This window comes from Bidens hawaiensis, unplaced genomic scaffold (assembly GCF_021521415.1).
Source record: "Bidens hawaiensis isolate Kalapana, Puna unplaced genomic scaffold, B.hawaiensis_p1.1 tig00027569_1, whole genome shotgun sequence".
NCBI classification, from domain to species: Eukaryota; Viridiplantae; Streptophyta; class Magnoliopsida; order Asterales; family Asteraceae; genus Bidens; species Bidens hawaiensis.
In genome coordinates, this window is record NW_027494469.1 from 117,614 (window position 1) to 128,462 (window position 10,849).

A 10,849-nucleotide genomic window follows, 5' to 3' on the forward strand; every position below is an offset into this window, starting at 1 on the left:
TTTAATTTGGTTACTGTATTCTTTTTGTGGATATTTTGTCTGTTTTACAAGAGTTGTAGCCTTATACAGATTCGGAGCATATTGGTTGAGAAATATGGACTTATTGTTACTTTTAGAATCGCTAATATAAATGCTGAGGTTGTAGTAAAAACAATAAATTGTGTTTGGACTTTGGACGATACCAAAATCAATAATCCGTGGCATCTAAATGGAATACTGATTGTAAGATCGCATCTCATGTTATACATTTCAAGAGCTTATTTGGTTATAAAAAGTTCCTATATAGTTAATAGTTTTACGTTTCTGACAATTTCAAAACTCTATTTGTCATATTTTTCAAGATTATATAATATATTCGGTTTTGATGTTGGTAAACGGGTGTGAGATTTATTTCGTGTGATTGAGAGATCATCCCATGTCCATGAAAATATTAATAAATATTTTGGCTCTTCCACCATCCTTTTGTTTTTTTACGTTCGCCTGCATGATATTGAAATTTCATTTTTTTTTAAACATAGCTATTGTATTTTAGGCGCCCTAATTGGAGTGATAAGACTTTTGATTAGCAGCTTATGTAAGTTTTTTTTACACCATATAATGTATCAACCAAATATACAGTTTTAACATAATCTGGACTTATGCACTTTTGGGCTGCTAGTGTAAATCAATTCATTTTTCTAGAAAGAGAGTTTGTTTCTTCTTGGTTTTTATTTCTAAAAAACAACCCGAGCAAAAGAACTCTCAGGAAAACTCGTATATTATTTTGAAATTGAATTTGGATTTTCATCCTCATCATAAATAAATAAATGTAGAAAATTGCGAAAAGAATAATTTTTATTATTTTGGTCAGAAAGTTGTCGAAACAACAATATTCCTTTTATAAAAACATTATGAGCCGTATATCATCTAATCAGAGTGGCGCAGCGGAAGCGTGGTGGGCCCATAACCCACAGGTCCCAGGATCGAAACCTGGCTCTGATAAATAGAGAAAGGCTTCCGCAATATTTTTTCCTGTTATTTGAAAATTGTTTATTAGATAAAAAACAGGGGCATTCCGAGAATCGAACTCGGGACCTCTCGCACCCAAAGCGAGAATCATACCACTAGACCAAATGCCCATTTGTTTTTAATCCTTGGTTTTGTTCCTAATCACAGTCATGTGATATTACTCCACCTATGTTTCATTTATCAATCATGAATTTGACAATTGTTTTTATACCTCTATAAAGTATTGAATTATTTTCACTTTTCTTCGACCTTTTCTTTTACCAATTTGGTGCCTAAATATAAACTGTCATATTCTCATATCACCAAACATTATGTTTTTGGCAGATAATATCGCTTTGGTTGGTAGATCTATTTCAAAAGTCTTGAGTTAACTTTAGTTTCTATTAGATCATTAGTAATACTGAAATAGAGTATGCATTTAAGTAAAATAGTTCGTATTAAATGACTACCTTTTTTTTAAAACATTGGCACATTCTAGGGGGGAATGGGTACTCATGGATACTAACCATCATCAACCGTCCAATCTTGCACTGTCATCTCATTTTATCCTTAAGTATTCACAAACAACAAAATTACTATCAACACCTATCCCCTAGAATTTTTTGTTTGTTTTTTAGTTCTCCCAGTATAATAAATGTAAAAAATGAATCAATTTTATGTGGCAAATCTTTGTCATTGAATGAAGCCATGCACGCTGCCCACATGGGATGACGGCGTTGCCATGTGGTTTGGAAACCATGCAACCTACCCAGATTATTGCTTGTCCTCTCTAAGAATTAGCCCACCTGATAGTAAGCCGATTCGAGATGGCTAATCTCCTAATTGATATACCCTTTGAGCGAGTTAGACTCCAAGAAATATTAGAGAGAAAGAGACAATAAAACTTTGCTAATTTTCTTCTTAACATTAAACATAACAAAAAGGCCTTATATAGGCTTACAAACTTGAAGAGATAAACGTGCATGTGCAAGAAATGATGAGAACATGGACTAATAAGCAACAAACCCGCTACACTAATTAAAGGGAAACATGCAGCTTGACAACAACAACAACAATAATCATACCCAGCATGTCCCATAGATAACTAAAGCTATCTGTAGGATTTAGGGAGTGTGAGATATAGACAAACCTTACCTCTATCCATAAGGATAGAGAGGTTGCTTTCAGTGAGACACCCAGCTCAAAAATAAGTAGATAAAAAAAAGATAAAATAGAATAAAATGATATAAAAGAAAAGAAAATAGTAGTATATAAATACTATACTAGAAACAATATACTAGTGGTAACATTTAAGCAACATCTATACTATATAATAAATAAAGGTTTCTTAATGCCACATGGCATCATACAAGATAGCTTCTTAAAAAATTTCCCCACCTCTCTCTCTTATTAAATATATTTCTCTTTCTTATTTATAGTTTATATTTATCTTTTTTTTCTTTTTAATCTATTATTTATTCTTTTTAATAATTATTTTTGATTTAAAAACTTTAATACCAACATAAATACATTATTTAGTTTTATATAAATATATTGTATTGTTATGTGTTTTATTATCTAAAGTAGAAAGTAAAAACAAAACAAAACTACTAATTGTGATATGAAGGTTAAAATTACAAATATTGTATGCAAAAAAAATAGAGATTTATGAATTTTCAATAATTTTTATTTGCATATTGTGTAATGTGTAATTTATTCTACCATATATTATATATTTATATCTTTTGAACATATTTTTATATCACATTATTATTTAAATAAATTTAGTTATTATAACCCGTGTTCATACGGGTCTTAATGTCATATATGTTATTACACATGAGTGGTCCTTACAAATTTTTCCACATCTCTCTCATATTAAATTTATATTTCTTTTTCTTATTAATAGTTTCATATTGTATTCTTTTTTCTATTTGATATGCTATTTTCTCTTTTTATAATTATTTTCTGGATACCAACATAAATTTATATTTCTTTTCTTATTAATAGTTTCATATTTCTATTTGATATGCTATTAACATTCAACACGTTAATGGATACCAACATAAATATATTATTTAGTTTTATATAAATATATTGTATTAGTTATTAACATTAAGCTTTTATAAGTAATGAATTTTCACGTTATTTTAAATAAAGTAATTAATTTCAAATTTCAAAAAAAGAAATTTTAACTTTATGTTTGTTTTGCAATGAAGATTAATAAAAACTAAGACCAATCGATTTAGACGGTTTGTTTCTAGACAACCTGTTTTAACACATGGTCAGTTATGTGTTCCGTTATTTAAAGTTGAAATCAAAAATAAAGTGAAACTACTCATTTTAATATGAAGGATAAAATTATAAATTAAATTACAAATATTGTATACAAAGAAATATTTAGAGATTTATGAATTTTTAACTTTTTATTTCCATGTTGTGTATTGTGCAATTTGTTCTACCATATATTATATTTTTTTATACGTTGAACATATTTTTTATATTTCACATTGTGTTATTATTTAAATAAATTTATTTAGTTTAATCCGTGTTCTACACGGGTACCTAACCTAGTTTATAATAGATGAAACGTGCAACTTGAATGCAAACATAAATATTAATAAAACTAAGCATGGCTTCTTGAATGTGGATAATTGGTTGTTGATGTGTTCGACACGTATCACTAGGGGTGTAAACGAGCCGAGCTGCTCTCAAGCTACTCGAGATCGGCTCGTTAAAAAGCTCAACAGAGCCGAGCTTAATCGAGCTAGAGCTCGAGCCTTAAAAATAAGCTCGTTTAATAAACGAGCCCGAGCTTCACTTATTGAGCCGGCTCGCGAGCCTAAACGAGCCTGGCATTTATATAATTTATATATATATATATATATATATAATTATTAATTAATATATTTAATGTTATGAAAAAAAAATAAAAATAACTAAATAATATATATTATTTTATACATAAAATTATAATAGAAAAAAATATATAAAAATAATTATAAATATATAAAAAATAATCGATAAATAGTAAACGAGCCGAGCCCGAGTCGAGCTCGAGCTTCAAAATCTGATCACGAGCCGAGCTCGAGCTTTGAAAATAGAGCTCGAAACGAGCCGAGCTCGAGCTCTGTATAAGTTAAGCGAGTCGAGCTCGGGCTCGGCTCGTTTGCACCCCTACGTATCACTACCACCCAAAACCAAAATCATACCACTAGACCAAATGCCCGCTTACGAAGAGATATGATACCAGTCCCTTTCAATCGGGTTAGTTCAACCCACTTACTGTGCCTATGTTGCAAATTGTGTGGGATTCATGGTAGCCCAATAGGTTTAGCCAGGGCGTTGATAACACGACCCAAATAGGCCTCACTCACCGGTATCTGTGCAATTCTTCCTGTTGCTTTTACAGAACTCCCTTCTTGTATCAGTAAACCATCACCCATTAAAACAACACCAACATTAGTTGATTCCAAATTAAGAGCAATACCAAGGCCTAAGGGGCACCAATCACATCTTCGGTAGTCTATATAAAAGCGGTTACACATTTTATTTTATTTTTTTTGGATTTGGGGGTTGGGGGGTGCATTACTCTTTGACCATGAAAGGTAACAATAGCTAATAATAATATAGAATTCAAGGTGCGCAAAACGGGAAACGGGTCGCGCCAGGTTGTGCCCGCTGGAACAAGGTTGGGCCTCTCAACCCTTGAAGATCAAAAGGTGTAAAAATAAGTTTTTAAAATACTTAATAGTTTGAATCAATCCCAAGAAATCTGGCATGCCTAAATCATAATCTGTCTTCTATTATATTGATAGAGTTTGAGACTGTTGTAGATGTTTCATTAATCGTTCTTCTAAACAAATAAACAGTTGATTTCTTTGCTTTTGATGAATTGCTTGCAAAGTATTATTTTTGTTTGAATGAATGGATTCAAGAGAACTACTTGCAGTTAATTTTGTTGACTTGTTTGAATTGTGTTGTCCAAATTTGCCAATAGATTGTTCATATATGGGTTATTTTTGTTATTAATGTTGTCCAAATTTGCCAATAGATTGCTCATATGTATGTTATTTTTGTTATTAATATGCAGGTTCATTGAATAATGCTTCAAAAGACAACATACAGGTTATGTAATAAACCATTCATGCATGCAAAACGGGTTGTGGTGTAGACTGGTTCTAGAAATTCCATTTAAAACCTGTTTTTTTGTGACCTATAACAAACCCATGAAAACCGCCAACCTGTCCCGTAGAACACGTTTCAAAACCCAGACCGGCCATTTGTAAATGGCCCGGTTCCGGGTTTCAAAATTCCATGTAAACAGTTCTGGTCCAGATCGGTCCCGTTGCACACCCCTAGGATTGGTGCTAGAGGTGGAAGTATCTCACTTTGGTTTCATGTGGTTTACTCAAGGAGTTTGGCAAGCAATCTCATTTTGGTGCAAGGTTCTTCATATATACGCCTTTACTATTCGGGATATCTTTGAGTTTCATAAGTTTGCATAATTCTCAAGAAAAAAGGCGATTATTTCCATGTGGTTTGTCTTGTTTCATTGTGGAGTTTATGAAATGCCCGCAATGACATAGTGTTAACGGTTCGACAGTGACAGTGGGTGGTGTCATGAGTGACATTAAAGATCTAAGCTATCTTTGGGTTAAAATAGATCCGCAAAACCTCTTTTGTCATGAGAGAATTGGTGTAGATTTAAAGTGTAATTGTTGTTAGGGATGTTGTGTTAACTAGTGTCTTGCTAGTCTGAATGTTTTTTACTTGTCATTTTTACTTTAATAAATTTGCTTTGTTGACAATTTAAAAAAATCAAAAAATAAAGAAAAACATATTTTAATAAATACTTTTAAAGTCATTAATAAATAAAAACCCTACTATAGCCCTATCCTCAATTTGGTAAAATAAATAAATAAATAAAGTAATAAACTCATTGTTAATGCGTTGGTTTGCTATTCTTTCCATAATTAAACAAGCTTGTGTGAGTATGACGTATGTCCAAAACAAAATATTAAAGACCAGATGGGGCATTCCGAGAATCGAACTCAGGACCTCTCGCACCCGAAGCGAGAATCATACCACTAGACCCAATGCCCAATTGGTAAGTTTTTAACTTAATAATACCTATTACCTGTAAGTTCTTAAAAGGGGTATAAGTTAAAAGGGATAATTGCAGAAGCCTCTCTAGGTTTCGATCCTGGACTTGTGGGTTATGGGACCTGAGGGTAATGCCTCATTTTTTTAAACATTAAACAATTTTTAATAAGTGACTATTATATTTCATTCATTAAAGGTATGTTTGCGTCAATAGAGAAGACAAATTGGCAAACAAGCTGTACCACTAGCCTAATTTGAATAACAAATTAAGTCAGTAAATTATAACTTTTTTCTCATCAACACTGGTTAAGACCTTTAAGCAGTGGCGAAGCTTGGACTAATATACCGGGGGGCCGGACTCAAAACGTATACAAAAATTCACAAACGATGGGGGCCGGACTCAAATTTTCGGCCGAAAACGCCTAAATTTACACTACGCATAAAAAAATTCGGGCGAAAACGGATAAATTTACACTACTACGCAAAAAAACCGGGGGTGGCTAAGCTTCGCCATTGCCTTTAAGACCAACTCTGTCTACTAAAGTGAGAGTATTGTATGACAAAATAATAACATATCTGACAAAGAAACGTATTATGGAAGCTTTTGTTTAGGCACCAAATTCAAATTGACGAAAACTACAATAGTATTACCAAAATGAGGCCCCGGACTCTAGAATCAGCTCTTATATGTGCTGGTAATTCCTCCATCCCTCTCGAACTTGTTTGCATCATACATATGTAAATCCGGCAATGCGTTTTGTACCAATCCTACATCATTGCATCGGTCTACCATGAAAGAGGATCCAACAAACTTTATTATATTTTATATAATGCCAAATATTGAAATATTTTATCAGTTGCATAGAAGATGTTGGAAATTATTTAGTATACTGGTTCATTTGTATGATTATATGACTCATTCAAACAAGTAGGACTGAATACCTAAATCAACTCCAATTCTGACACTAGTTATATTTAAGGAAATTTCACCAAAACAAAATTTGAATGTTGGTTTTTCACTTATAAACATAGACCAATTAAATGAATTCGAAAATGGCACCGGTATCTTTGGGCACCGAGTGCACACAAGGACCATCAAAACCCAAAGGTATTAGAAGCAAGTAGTTTATATTCTTAAGACGAACCTTAAAGAGTTAAAAGACATATTACATAAGCCTTGTGCACAAAGCGCTGCCATCAGCAGCCAAACCCAGACAGATCACACAAGCCTTGTGTGAGTTCAGGAGAGTTCTATTTTTTATTTTTTTTAAAAAAGAAATTTTTATTTATAACATTATTCAAACTGATTCATGATCTATACATAAACATATTCTAATAAATATATCCATTTCGACAAAGTCTTTTAACTCTATTCTTTTAGCATTTTCACTTGTGGGTGCCATCTGACGTTTTTCTACAAAAGAGTTGAACCCACAAGAGTTTTACTCCCAAAATGGCATTCGTCTCGCTTTAGTGGTCCTTCTTTGAATATTTCTATGAGAGGATAAAAAAATAGAACAGGCTAGACGTAAATCAATAGAAATAAGAAGAGCCGATGGTAAAGAAATACTGAATCGTAAATAGAGTTCAAGTTCTAATTCCATAGATAATATAGACAAATGAAAGATTTTCTCAAGATTATTTTGAAAATGGTTTAGTTGAATTTGAAAATTCACTCATTGAAATTGAATAAGTAAACGATTAAATTGGATTCGGTTGGATGGTACTAACAAAATCGTATGCTAACTCCCATTTCTTATTGAATTAACCGATCTACTTGTCATTGGACATTTATTTTGAATGCGATAATTCATTTTCGCAAAAAAAATAGATCTTTTTTACTTTATTATTATATTATGAGTATGAATCCAACTACTTTAGTTCTGGTATTGCCATGCTCGACAAAAAAACATTGGGCGTATAGCCCAAATAATTGATCCGGTACTAGATGTAGCTTTTCCGCCAAGCATAATGCCTAATATTTATAACGCTCTGGTAGTCGAGAAACTGTTGGTCAACCAATTAATGTAACTTGTGAGGTACAACAATTATTAGGAAATAATCGTGTTACAGACGTTCTAACGAGAGAAATGGATGTAATTGATACTGGAGCTCCGTGCAATTGATCAATGTTTATAAGTGAAAACCAAATTTGAATGTTTGCTTAAACAGGTTTGACAAGTCAGACGTTTATTTTGGTGGGTTCCTCTATATATAAAACTTTTCTAAGGCTGTTAATATTCCTCACGATTCAGACTAACATGTAATATCCGTGTTTTAGCAGTCATTTTAGTGTGTAGCTTTCAAAAAAATACGCGTCTTAAACATTACGAATACCAGTAGAATACAACCGGGCATTTGGTCTAGTGGTATGATTCTCGCTTAGGGTGCGAGAGGTCCCGAGTTCAATTCTCGGAATGCCCCACTTCAAGTTTATTTTTGAAAACTGACACATCATTTCATACTAAAAAAACGAGAAGCAAGAATCATATTCCAAAGAAAATTGGAAATGCGTTTGCCGGGAGTCGAACCCGGGTCTATTGCTTGGAAGGCAATTATCCTAACCGTTGGACTACAAACGCTGTTGAAATATTTTCTTTCAATTAAATACATATCAAAGTTAATGTTTGGTTCATTTGTATGCAAGAATGATATATATTAAGACTAAAAGAAGAACTCTAGGTATAAGAATTTATGTTACGGGATAAGAAAATTGAGAATTATGTGCGTTACATCCCATTGCTTGTACCAACCAATATTTAGTTTATTTACTATGAGCTTGCAAGTTACAACTTTGTTTTTGTTACTCGACTAGAGATTTTTCAAGAAATTAGTCATTCTGTAATGTTTCTCATCCAACCACGCTTCACTTGGATCTTTTCTCTTTCACAATCAAATGCGTTGATGATATATGATTAAGAATATTTCTCATAATCAAATGTCTTTTCTTTTTGGTAGACGAAAGATAAGATTTATCTAGGGTGTCACCCTTGGTCCAGGGACTCATGGTGTCACGACCACCATCCAAAAATAAAGTCTTGGTGTTGTTTGTTTTAGCAATTGAGACCTTGCTAATTTGTTTTGTTGTTACACAAGTAAACCTTTCCTTGGTCATCCATTCATTCAAGTGTACATGCTAGAGTTCAAATATTGCTGTTACCTAGGTAGGTGAATCGTTAGACCGGTGAGGCAAACCTCATCAAGGACAATGAGTACCTATCAAGGTGGTTGCATTATCTTATGTACATCCAGCGTTGTTCATTTACATAATACATATGGATCATTATTCAGCCTATTTATAATCTTTCGTATCGTCTTCTTGATTGAGCCCGATTAGGGTTTTTGTATATACAGATATGTGTTGGATGACTTGGATCTATTGATATCTTATGAATTTATACGAGTTCGTTACAATGATGAATTTCGTTTGAGTGTTATATCCTATACACATGTTCTTATAACTTCATCAGGTTGAATCGATTAAAAGATTTGTTTTGGTTTGGAGTTTTCGATTTGTTGAATCAAGTGAAGTTATATTTCTGACATTCACTTAAAATACTAGACCGAAAACATAAAAACATGAACACCCAAAATGATTTTAGAGTATTTGATCTATCATGAGATCTTGAAACACCATACCAAATCTCAAACACAAGAAAAAAAAACCTTAAATATTTGTACATTTCATCATGGTTAGAAATAGGAACATTATTTATTTTTATTATTTTTTTGTTTTCTATTTTTATAGGTGTGAAATTAATTTCTAAGTTATTAAGGTGACGTGCATGCTGTTTGCAACTTACTATTTTAGTTCAAATCTTATTAAAGTTGCATGAAATGAAATATAACAATATTATTATTCATTTATTCAAACAGTCAATACAACCACTTGGTCATGTCACCGGTTACTCTTATTCAGGGCAGGCGGGCAGGTTCAAGTCAAAGTCTCTCGGTTGACCCCGGACGGCATGAGCTCCACTTCTCTGACGGCCACCATCATAATGACGCCGTTTATGACCACCGAGTGCCTGACCGGTTGCGAAAGTCATATGGCAGACATCACACTCATGAGCACCCTTAACTTCATTGCTCTTAAACTCAAAGGTGGTGGCCGGGTGGTCAACGGTGCTTGGTGGTGTGTTTTTCCTGTGACCTGATTTGTGGCCACCTAGTGCTTGGTATGTAGGGAACCGTCTGTCGCATACGTCACATTTGTAAGGCATGGACATGAAGTAGTCGATGGAATGGCGTTGCGGTGGTGGTTGATCGGTGGAGTTGTCTCCGGCTAGCAACATGATCGGTGTTATTAATATAGAGACTTAGAGAGAGCTAAGGTGGTGATAAAACATGCATAATGGGGTAGAGGTATTTATAGGTGTGAGTTGGGACCAAACTAGACTGACCCAATAAAACAATATAACTTAAATTTGGAAATTAATTGTTTAAATGACTATGAATTTCGTATGCATTTTGCAACGGGTACGTCAGTAACGGATCTAGAAATATTTTATATAGGGATCGGTGTTAAAATTTTATTGGAATGGTCGGAATTAAAAAAATACATATATAGTATTAATTTTTTTTTTATATAGGACAGCTGACCCCCGTCCAGTATATTAGCTAGGGTCCGCCTATGGTTTTGTCACTCAAGCGGGAAGAAAAGACTCAAAGTTGAATGCTATGCTTCATTAATCAAAGTCTTATCCTGGTAAAAATATGTTCGGTGATTTTATTGGCATTAAATTATTTTAGGTAA

The 10,849-nt window shown here is 33.1% G+C and overlaps 5 non-coding genes and 1 pseudogene across 5 annotated transcripts; 2 read left to right on the forward strand and 4 right to left on the reverse strand.

Moving 5' to 3' along the window:
* Positions 1–909: 909 nt before the first annotated feature.
* TRNAM-CAU (transfer RNA methionine (anticodon CAU)) lies at positions 910–981 on the forward strand. The gene has a single exon. It is a non-coding gene; the product is annotated as a tRNA-Met (tRNA).
* Positions 982–1,046: 65 nt separating this feature from the next.
* On the reverse strand, positions 1,047–1,118 carry TRNAP-UGG (transfer RNA proline (anticodon UGG)). Its single transcript has one exon. It is a non-coding gene; the product is annotated as a tRNA-Pro (tRNA).
* Positions 1,119–6,020: 4,902 nt separating this feature from the next.
* On the reverse strand, positions 6,021–6,092 carry TRNAP-CGG (transfer RNA proline (anticodon CGG)). Its single transcript has one exon. It is a non-coding gene; the product is annotated as a tRNA-Pro (tRNA).
* Positions 6,093–8,445: 2,353 nt separating this feature from the next.
* On the forward strand, positions 8,446–8,517 carry TRNAP-AGG (transfer RNA proline (anticodon AGG)). The gene has a single exon. It is a non-coding gene; the product is annotated as a tRNA-Pro (tRNA).
* An 86-nt stretch (positions 8,518–8,603) lies between these two features.
* On the reverse strand, positions 8,604–8,675 carry TRNAG-UCC (transfer RNA glycine (anticodon UCC)). The gene has a single exon. It is a non-coding gene; the product is annotated as a tRNA-Gly (tRNA).
* A 1,329-nt stretch (positions 8,676–10,004) lies between these two features.
* Positions 10,005–10,388, reverse strand: LOC143575657 (zinc finger protein AZF2 pseudogene; annotated as a pseudogene).
* Positions 10,389–10,849: the final 461 nt, after the last annotated feature.